The sequence below is a fragment of the Castor canadensis genome, chromosome 1, assembly GCF_047511655.1.
Source record: "Castor canadensis chromosome 1, mCasCan1.hap1v2, whole genome shotgun sequence".
Lineage (NCBI taxonomy): Eukaryota > Metazoa > Chordata > Mammalia > Rodentia > Castoridae > Castor > Castor canadensis.
In genome coordinates, this window is record NC_133386.1 from 134,623,606 (window position 1) to 134,635,267 (window position 11,662).

The 11,662-nt window shown below is 33.7% G+C and overlaps 1 long non-coding RNA gene and 1 pseudogene across 2 annotated transcripts in view; one reads left to right on the forward strand and one right to left on the reverse strand.

Moving 5' to 3' along the window:
* Positions 1 to 7,485, forward strand: part of LOC141425727 (uncharacterized) — a 457,749-nt gene extending 450,264 nt beyond the window's left edge. For both annotated transcript variants that reach the window (XR_012450807.1, XR_012450806.1), the window contains exon 8: positions 6,828 to 7,485. This is a non-coding gene — a long non-coding RNA (uncharacterized lncRNA). The remainder of the gene's footprint in view (positions 1 to 6,827) is intronic.
* Positions 1,923 to 2,863, reverse strand: LOC109676753 (olfactory receptor 8K3-like; annotated as a pseudogene).
* Positions 7,486 to 11,662: the final 4,177 nt, after the last annotated feature.

An 11,662-nucleotide genomic window follows, 5' to 3' on the forward strand; every position in this document is an offset into this window, starting at 1 on the left:
AGGGATGTCTTAATGTATAACCACTATGAGTATACATTACTTCAACCCCTCCATTACTATCCCTTACCCCTTTACCTCCCAGCCCCCATTTTTCAACAGCTTTCGATACACATCCTTATATCCTCTACTTTCATGTCTTGTATTTTATGATAATACTGATGCTATATCATCCCATTTTTCTTTCCCTCTTTCCCCGAGTTCCATACAGTAAATATAACAATGAGGTATTACTCAGCCATAAGGAATAATGACATGTGGTTTGAAGGGAAATGAGTGCAACTGGAGGACATCATGCTAAATGAAGCAAGCCAGGATCAGAAACACAAAAGACACATTTTCTCTCATAAATGGAAGGTAGATCTAAAGATAAACATATACAAAAACAAGCATGATAGCATACAAACTCAATGGAAAACAGGTTTGTAATATTAATATCTTGCTGTTTTTATCCCAAATGTATTTTTAGAAAGTAAAATAGTATTGCATGTAAACAAACACTGAAACTTTGCTCTGCAATTTCACCATAAAAACCAAGTACACACACCATTTATTTACAGTTATCCTCACATTCATTATCACATGACATCTACATGTTTTTGTTATTTCCAAGGAATAATTTTTACTCATTTTGATTGCCTATAAGGATAATTTCATAGCATCTTCCTGTTATAAATAAACAATCAGTCCCTCAATGATGTAAATAAAATGGCATGAATGGTGAATAATGAAAATAATGAAAAAAATTAGTTTTAGGCAGGTGTATACATGAAGTACATGAGAAGTTCATGCATCAGTGCATACTACAAGCCACCTTCATTAGAAGCACAATGCAGTTAAAATCATGGCAGTGTCTGTACTTGCTTCCTCCAGGTTGGATTGTCAATTCTATGCCATCAAAAAATGGATGCTTATCAAAAAGTAGTAAACTGTCATATTGAATGAATATATGTAATGTCAGCCATGAGAAGGAATAAATATACAACTATTATACCATAGAACAGGCATTTTTTGCAGGAATGAGGCAACAAGTAGATTTTGACTTTTAAGCAAGAAGTATGCTTTTAGAGACCTAAGGTAGAGCGACTATCCACTTGACAAAAAGTGGCATTAAGGAATCATGATCAAAACAGGAAGTAAACCAACCAAGTAAAAAAGTGAAAACACTGGAAGCTTCTGTGGCAGAAGCCAAGAAGTATATCTTAATTGTTGTACTTATTCATATTCACATATTTATTGAGTTAAATAAAATTAGATGCTGTGCTGAAGCTTTGGGCTGCTGAATAGCAAAATATGTTGAGTTAGTACAGTATCTTGGGCTCAAAAGTGAAAGTAAAGGCACTCGTGAGAAAAGAGGAGCCTAAGACTTCAGTGTAGAATATGAGAATTTGAGTTCACTGATAGACTGATTTATTCAAATATTGTGCTGCAATGAGCCTCATGATTCCACAATGAAGTTTGATTTTAACACAACCCACAGAGGTGAGGAAGCATAAAACAGAATGATTGTATTTGCACGAACCCACAGTCACATACAGCAATGCATACATGGAAACTGGAAAGATTATTGTAATACTAAAAAAAAAATCACAAAAATATTTCACACTTGTATCATATAGACTATTCCTCACCGACACATAGTATACAACTCTGCTACCTGGTCTACTGGTCTTTATATCCTGACATAATTTTCTGTACTAGAGAATTTCCTCTATTATTATACTATAAACAGTCACTTCCTCTCAAGGAAGGCAAAGTCTTTTACTGTTTTGTTCACAAAGTACTCCTAACATTTGGAACTTTGACTAGTACAATGAAGTCTGATGTTTAAATATGTATGGATTCAAGTTGTGTTTGTTATACATTTTTAAGAACCCAAGTTCATATCCAGTTCTGATTTGTGGGACTAATAGAGTATGTAACCTTTAAGAAAAAATGTAGCATTTATTTTCCCATGTCCTTTTTAGAGCATATTTTACATCTTTGTTTCTCAAGCTATAGATCAAGGGATTCAACATTGGAATGATCAGGGTATAAAATATGGAGGACACTTTATCAGTATCAGTGGAGTGACTGGACTTGGGCTGCACATACATAGATATCAAAGTCCCATAGAAGACAATGACCACAGTCAGGTGAGACCCACAGGTAGAGAAAGCCTTGTGTCTGCCTTCTGCAGAGTTCATCCTGAGAATAGCTATAAAGATGAGCAAGTAGGATACAAGAACTATCAGAAGAGAGACAATCAGATCAAATGCTGCAAAAATCATAATGATAAATTCGATTTCCTTAGTGTTAGAGCAGAGCAAGGATATCAAGGGGAGACAGTCACAAAAAAAATGATTGATGACATTGTTGCCACAGAAGGGTAAAGTGAAAATCTTTATGGTGATCAGTAGAGAAATAAACGTGCGTAGAGATAGGGGCTTATCACCTGTACCCAACATAATCTTTGTGACATGATAACTGTGTAGAGCAGTGGGTTACAGATGGCCACATAGCGGTCGTAGGACATTGCAGACAGAATAAAAAGCTCACTACCAATGAACACAAGAAAGAAAGATAGCTGTGTAGCACAAAAACAATAGGAGATTGTATTTTGATCTACAACAAAATTCAACAACATTTTGGGTCCCACAGCTGTAGAGTAACCAAGATCTGTGAGAGCCAGGTGTCTGAGAAAAAAGTACATTGGGGTCTGCAGCCTGGAGTCCACCATGGTGAGGATGATCATGCCCAAATTTCCCACCACTGAGATCACATAGATGATGAGGAACAAAACAAATAATGGAGCCTGCAGCTTAGGACGATCTGTGATGCCCATCAGAATGAATTCTCTCATCACTGTGAGATTATGCTTCTCCATCATGCTTTATCAGAAAACCTATGCTTGATAAAGACATTATCACAGTGAATAGATTTCACGTATCACCGCAGGGACATTTCTTATGGAATGCTGGTTTAAATAAGAAACATACAAACTTCCAACATTAAAATACTTGAAAATAAATGAATGTATCTTTGACAAAGTGATAAACATAGAGATTAATACTGATAAAGATCAGTGGTTTTAAATAAAGGTGATTTTCCTCACAAAACAAACTATGCAGTGCAAAGAGTTACTTTATTTCCCATGCCGGGAGGAGGGATGCCTCTGTCAGCTAGTGGCTAAAGTCCAATTACAATGCTCAACATTACTGCTATATCTTATTACAGCCCCAAAGAATTCTAGCTCAAATACCAATAGTTCAAAGGTTGAGAAACCCCAGTAGATAAGTAGATAGATAGAAAGATAGGTAGACAGAAAAAAATAAATAACCAGGCAGATAGACAGACATATAGATATGTACAGATATAAGAATAGAAATAAGTGTAAACCTTATTTATTATTTTTCAGTCAGAGAACAGTCTAATTACTGTACTCCTCTTAAGTTTTCCATTTCTCATTCACATGACAACAATTTTATAGTGTTATTTGTCAAGTTCATTTAATAGAATGATATAATGGATATTTAAATTAATTAAGAAGACTTTTGAGGACATATCCTAAAGTGCATGAAATTCCATTATTTAAAGTATAGTCCTGTATAAAATCACAAATAAGAGAACTAGGAATTCTAAAACACTTAGTAGAAGTTAGCCTGATGTATAAATGGAAAAATATAATTGATCACACTGGAATTCATTTTTATAAGAGGAAAAAAACCAGAAATATATGTATGTCATCTGTTCTATATATGAATTTAGTGTATACAAATCTATTTTTGGCAAATAATTTATCTAAAACTTTATTTTCATATCTAAAACAAATATGTTCTTGCAGTGTTGTTGGGAAGGATGAAGGATGAGTAAGTAGTTCAATGTTTCTATGATATCTGGGAACTGTTCTCAATGATCATGTACATATTTATCTTGCTTTTGTTTTATTTGTAAGTGTTGATAATAACTTACCTGAAAGCAGTTTTCATTCTCCTGCACAGAGTCCTAACTTTTTCTGGGGGCTAAAATAATGAATAGATGAAAATATGTGAAGTAAGTTATAATAAATGTGATGAATTCAATTTCAACTTTACCCTGTTTTCCACTCCATGGCTGGCTAGCTGAGAACATGATATTGCTCTGGATTACTTATATTTTATTGTCAGTAAGTATTTGAATACATTTTTACATGAGTTATATTGGCACATATTTAATAAAAATATTCACTCCACATGTGCATTTTCATCTTAATCAAAATTAGCCAATCGGATACCCTTTATCATGGCTGAACCTGATGGAGCATGAAGAAATCTGAGCAAATTAGGAGAAGTGGAGGTCTTTGGCATTGCATTTATTCAATGAAGATTCACAAATATCCTTTTAGATAAAGCAATGGATGCTATATTTGAAAGAGAAAATTGGGATATTTTTATTTTATAATTCTACATTTTAAAAACATTTATTATGGTGCATTTTAGCACAGTGGTACCATGGCACACAATATCATAGACAAAAATACAATACACAAAGAATGATAAACATCTGGATTCTTAGATGTGTTTTTGGAATCCTCTGTGCAGTATGCCACAAGAAATTTTTCCAAATATGATGCAACACATTCTGCAAAGAAGTGTGCAATCAAGTAAAACATACCTGGATATTTCTTATGCTCCAGAGATTAATAAATGTAACACAGAATCTAAAGATAAGATAATTACTATGAGGTGAAAAAATTGTGGTCACCAATTTTCTTAAAATTAAAAAAAATAGAAATGGAAAACTTTATTATGGAAATTGCAGTACCAGAATCTCTGTGTGAGCTGCAAACAAATAATTATACAATATTATATATGAAGCTAATCACTTGTAAATTGCACTTAACTCATATACAATGTTGTTTGCATCATTGTTGCTACTTGATATCCTCCCCTGCCACATTCAAACATCTTTTTCTACCAAATATAACAAAATATATCAGCTTATAAAATTAAGTAAATATCTTCAGTAATTTCAATTAGAAGAGTCTAAATCTTATTTGTTGTTATTTTGGTTTGGTTTGGTTTGTAATCATGAAATACTACAAAATAAAGTGCACATAAAAATTAGTACCAATGCTGCTGTAAGGTAAAGAAAAAAAGTTGCTTCCTCTCACCAGTTTTAAAGTTCAACAAATTTCTTTTTGCATACTGTAATATAATTACTGAATACTCTTTTACTTTTAAACCTATACTCTAGAAAAATTTACTCAGATCCCACTGTTAAATGAAGAACATTTTACCATCACCATAAAACTGGGTACTCAGTAGTCTTCTGACATTCAGGAAAAAAAAATAACAGCCATAAAACCTTTAACATCTCAATGTGAAATGCAAACTCCTTTTTTCTTATCAGAGATCTGTATTAAATCTCACTCATACATTTATTGCAATGATAAATGAGAGGGTCACAACGAGAGCCTACAACTCATGAATCCCTAAGTGTTTGGAAGGGTATGAAAGTGAGACAGTGGGTTCTGTTTCAATTACTGTCTCCAAAAATTTATCCATGTCATTCTACTTATTCTTCATCTTCACTCATTTTATCTTCTTTTAGATATAAAATTATATGTATACACAAATTTTCTAAGCACAAATGCAAGGTAGTGTTTCAAGTGCTTATGATCATTTATCCTATCACTTGAGGAGAAAAATATGCAAAAATTACTATGAAAAAAAGGAGAGAGGTGTTACAGCTGGTCAGGCCTTATGACACTATATGAAAACATCTGTCTTTGTCACCTGTAATGAAAGCTCTTTCTTGATTCTTCCATGTGTTTCTTAGCATTGGTTGTTTGAGGACAATTTATATATTTTATTTAACTTTTGAGATACTCCCTGAGGAGTTGACAAGAAATTTGTTGGTTATCCCTAAAGCGTTTGAATGCTAAATGAAATGCCTGGAGATTGTTCACTAATTGTCAAGGACGATTTGTATTCAACTTTGACTTTATTTATTGCAGTAAACAGCAACCCACTTCTAGATTTCATTCAAAATATTGGTGTTGGGATTTCAAAGAGTTGTTAGTGTCCTCAGGTCCACTGTGGCATAATTTGAAATAAAAAAAGATCAGAAGCAAACTAAACATCTATTACTGAATGAATGTTTAAACAAAATGTGGTTGAGATAAGGATAGCCAAACAGGGATTTGACTCACATTAATTTCCTGTGCGTGTGTGTTACCTTCTAGGTTAATTCTTTTTTATTCAACTTTTTCTCTAGTTCCTGGTCCCCCTTTACGTATCTCAACCAGCAAAAACACTTGTTCCTTCCTATTATTGCTTATACTCTCTCTTCAACAAAATTAGAGATAAGGGCAAAATAGTTTCTGCTGGGTATTGGGGGGGGAGAGGGAGGGGGTGGAGTGGGTGGTAAGGGGGGGGCAGGGGGGAGAAATGACCCAAGCCTTGTATGCACATATGAATAATAAAACAATAAAAAAAAGGATTTTCCACATTCTCTACACTCACAAAAAAAATGTGGTTAAAAATAAACACCAGAATATTATTCAGCCTTAAAAAATGATCTCCTGCATATGAAATGACAAGGGTGAACCTGGAGAACTGATGCTAAATGAAATAAATCAGTCACAGGACAAATACTACATGATCCAGCTTACATGAAGTGTGGGTAAGAAGCAATGAGAGTGATCCAGGACTGGAATGTCTAGATAAGGCAAACATTCTCTGTAGAGCTAATCTAAATTCTGGTCATACACTGTATTGGCTACTCTTTATAATGCTGGTCATACAAGGGCAAAATGAGCTAATGATGTCACAGCTTCTGCAGCCTGACCTACAAAATCTCTGTCCCAGTGTTAAACAGGGCAATAGAAAAGGAGCATCATGGAGAAGACCAGTGCTCCTGGTGCAGCCTTTTGCCACTGGACACCCTGGTGAGTGAGTTTCCTGGAGAGCCTGGCACCACTGGACTTTTATGGCACTGCTGGAACTTTTTGTGAGAACTGTGCAGAGAACAAATGTTCCTACTCCAGCTGGACACCATTAGGCTTTTGACCTCCAGAGTCATGCTATGATCTCCTAGCTACTCCTCATGGTACCTTCTTATTAGGAAATATTTCTCCTATGTTAAGATCCCTATTAGTACATTCTGATAAACCTTATTTCTCATATCTGCCTCCTGCTATTTCCTCTTTCTCATTGCCCCAGCACAGCAAGGCTATAGATGTTACAAGGCAGGAATCTTGAATACATCCTAATTGCATAGTCACCTTGACTATAAGTCTTTTATAAGAAATTTCCACAACAGAAAATATGTAGATTCAAAGAAAAGACGAAAAGGAAATGAGGACTGGGAAAAAAAATGAGGTAATGGATATTTGTAGTGGTGGAAAGGTTTTAAAACATTTATTAATCTTTAATATTAAATTATTTTAAAGAGAATGTCAAAAACACCTATAGCCATTATAAAACTACAGAAGCATTTGAAGTGAAATAAAAATGGAAGTCTGAATCCTGGCTGTTTTAATTTCTTCCTTCATTGATAAAACTAGATGAAACTGTTATATTATAAATTTAGCAGCAGCCAGTAATTCATTCCCTTTAAATTAGATAATTTTAGGGCAAAGGAAGTTGACCTCAATAAATTAATTTTAAATGAGATTGGTTATGACCTTAGTCACATTCCTTTGAGAATATACCTGGGAGTGGTATTGCTGGATCATTTAGCCAATCTCTATTTAGTTTTTTAAAGAATCCTCCACATTGTTTTCCAAAGTGGTTGTACTAGCTTACATTCCCACCAGCACTGTATGAGGGTTCTTTTTTCCCTATATCCTCGCCAACATTTGTTGGTGGTGGTGTTCTTGATGATAGATATTCTAACAGGTGTAAGGTGGAATCTTAGTGTAGTTCTGATTTGCATTTCTTTTATGGCCAGGGATGGTGAACATTTTTTCATGTGTTTTTTGTCCATTTGGATTTCTTCCTTTGAAAAATTTCTGTTTAGTTCAGTTGCCCACTTCTTTACTGGTTCATTAATTTTTGGAGAGTTTATTTCTTTGAGCTCATATTATATTCTGGTTATCAGTCCTTTGATGTTTAGCTAGCAAATATTTTCTCCCACTCTATGGGTGGTCTCTTCAGTTTAGAGACCATTTCTTTTGTTGTGCAGAAACTTTTTAATTTCATGTAGTCCCATTTGTCCATCCTTTCTCTTAGTTGCTGGGCTGCCAGAGTTCTACTTAGTAAGTTCTTGCTTATACCTATTGCTTCCAGACTATTCCTTGCTCTTTTCTGTACTAACTGCAAGTTTTCAGGTCTGATACTAAGGTCCTTAATCCACTTTGAGTTGATACTAGTTCAGAGTGACAGGAGGGATGTAGTTTCAGTTTTCTGCAGGGAGATAACCATTTTTCCCAGCAACATTTGTTGAAGAGGTTGTCTTTTCACCATTGTATGTTTTTGGAGCCTTTGTCAAAAATAAGATGGGCATAGTTGTGTGGATTCAAATCTGACTCCACTGGTGTTCATATCTGGTTTTGTGTCAGTACCATGCTGTTTTTATTACTATGATTCTGCAGTATAGTTTGAAGTTGGGTATTGTGATACCTTCAGCATTGCTCTTTTTGCTCAGTATTGCCTTGGCTATAAGTGTTCTTTTGTGTTTCCAAATGAACTTTAAGGTAGATTTTTCAATCTCTCTAATGAATGTCATTGGGATTTTGTGGGAATTGCATCGAACATGTAAATTGCTTTTGGAAGTAAAGCCATTTTTACTGTTGATTTTGCCAATCCATGAGCATGGGAGATCTTTCTACATCCAGTAGTGTTCTACTGTTTTCTTCAGTGGTTTGTAGTTCTCCTTGTAGAGGTCATTTACATCCTTTATTAAGTTTATTCCTAAGTATTTGATTTTTTTTGTGGCTATTGTAAATGGAATTTTTTCCTATATTCTTTCTCAATTTGTTCATTGTTGGTGTATAGAAAGGGTATACACGTTTCTAAGGTGTAAAGTTTGTCTTTGTTTTTGTTTTTACTTTTTTTCTAAGGTGATTTCATATCTTGGTATATCACTGAAGTTGTTTATAGTGTCTAGGAGTTTTGGGGTAGGTAGTTTTTTTGAGTCTTTGATGTATAGGATCATGTCATCTGCAAGTAGAGATACTTTGACAATTTAGAATGAAATTTTGTCATTTGCAAGTAAATGGATAGAACTAGAGAACATCATCTTAAGCCAAGTTAGTCAGGCTCAGAAGGCCAAAAATCACATGTTCTTCCTCATACGTGGATTATAGACCTAAAAGAAGTGCAGTAACATTATTGGACATGGGTCACATCAAAGGAGTAATAGGGAAAGGGAAGAAAGCCTGAAACTGAAATGTGGTTGATGTGCTCACTGTAGATGAGAAAATAAAGTAATCTTAAAGAGGCAGAGGCCACTATGGGAAGGGGACCAGGAAGTAGTGAACAGATTTGGCAGAGATGAACCAATGTGGATTGTAACACACATGTGCATGTAAGCATTTCTAGGAATCTCTTGGTATTGTTATCTTTACTTCAAAGTAGCAAAAATTCTACATCTTTCTTATTTCTTATGTTTTCTCTCAAACAAAATTGTAGAATAAGAGGGTGGAACAGGTAGGTTCTGCCTGGAAGGAGGGGGGTGGAGGGGAGGGGGTTTGTGACCCAATCAACATTTGCACATGTAAGTAAATTATAAAAAAGAAAAACTAAAATTTAAAAATTGAGATTGGTTATAATTTTACATGTTTGTTTTCTCTGTTTTTTAGTGAAGTGCTTATTTATATATATTTTCCCATACAATTTTTATGAATTCTTGAAAATATTGTGTGCTATGTATGGAATGAGATATTGTGTTTTTAATTATTTTAAGATAACTTTTGTCTCATAGAAACTTCAAACATGCATACTGAAAATAAAGTATGTATCTGGAAATTACCCAAATTTTCAAAAATATATCTTTACAAAAAGGAATTCTAGTAACTACAATTCTGTTAATTATTAACAGTATTGCTATATATTTTCTTAAATCATAACATTCTTCTTTGTTAAATTAACATCATACTTTTGTGATTTTTACTTCAAATATCATATATTATAAAATTAAAATTATTTGTCTAACTGTCCTCTTCCTGTCAATCTTAGTTATGATTCACAATTTTTATTCTAACCTGGATTTAAGAACAATTTACAATGTATTATTCATATGCAAGTTTTCAGGGTTTAACTATAAATTTATGATCTCATAAAATATATAATTATAAATATATAAAATGTATAATTATATATATTATAATTTGTGGATATTTAGTAATACTATTTAGTGTTTTACTCTGCAAATCCATTTTTCTACTGATTGTTTTTGCTCCATTCATGTTAACTCATTTACATGAGTGCTATTCTCTGATTTTGCTGAACATACAAAACTTGTAAGGAAGTTTTCCTAAAATACCTGCTACTTTTATACACTTACCAGCAAGGTTGAAATGTGTCCATTAGTCCAAGTCCTCACCATCACTTTGAAGTAATCAGTTTTGAATTTATAGCAATTTTATGCATATGCAAGGGTGTTTGTTATTGTGTTGTATTTTTAATTTCCAGATAACTATGAAAGTAAACTACATGCCTTATCAATATCAGTACTCTCTTTGTGAATTTTTGCATGTATATTTTGTAAAATTTTCTATGGGATATGAGATCTTATTTGTTGGCTCAAGAGATATGTAACTATAGCTACGAACTCAACTCTGTTGTATGTACATCACTACACATCATACTACTTTCTCACTGGAAAGATAATACAGTTCAAATCATCTCTGCTTTTTGCTTCCAAGTCAGATAAATTGATGTAGCAAAAGAACATATCTTAACCCATACTACATTCTCATGTGGACCAAATAAGAAGACAGCCAGTACAAAAAATTAAGAAGTACAAACCTACTTCATTATAGAGTAGGCCATCTATGGAAGAAGTCTATTAACAAAAAGTCTACTTTATTTTGGTGGGAATGGAATTTGAACTCAGGGCTTCAGGCTTGTGAAGCAGGTGTTCTACCACTTGAGCCACACTTTCCGTACATTTTGCTCCGGTTATTTTTGGAGATGGAGGTCTCATTAGCTATTTGCCTAGATGACCTCAAACCACAATCCTTCCAATCTCTGCCTCCCAAGTAGCTAGGGTTACAGGTATGAATTGCTGGCATCTGGTGAAATTCTCCAACTTTTAAATAAGAATTATTCTTTTCACTTAGAGGCTGAAGGAGTCTTCGTGTCTGTTGACAAAAATAAACAGAAAGAAATAAAAATCAGCCAGTCAGGTAAAACAAATCAAACTGAGCAAATTTTGTGAGTATATTTTATGAGTATATATACTCAATTTTATGAGTATATAAGAATGTTTGCCATGATGCAGCAGCTATTAGTTTCCAGATAACTATGAAAAGAAAAGACATGTATTATTAATAAAAGAACTCTGCTTTTGAGGAATTCTTATATGCATATTTTGTCCAATTTTCTATGTATTTTGAATTTTATGTAATATATCACTGGACATACTGGTACTTATGTTTTCAAGCCTATTGCTTGTCCTTTTCTTTATGATGGATTTGCATGATGCAAACTTAAAAATTCCAAAGCACAAAATTCATCATTTTACATTTTTAACTTGT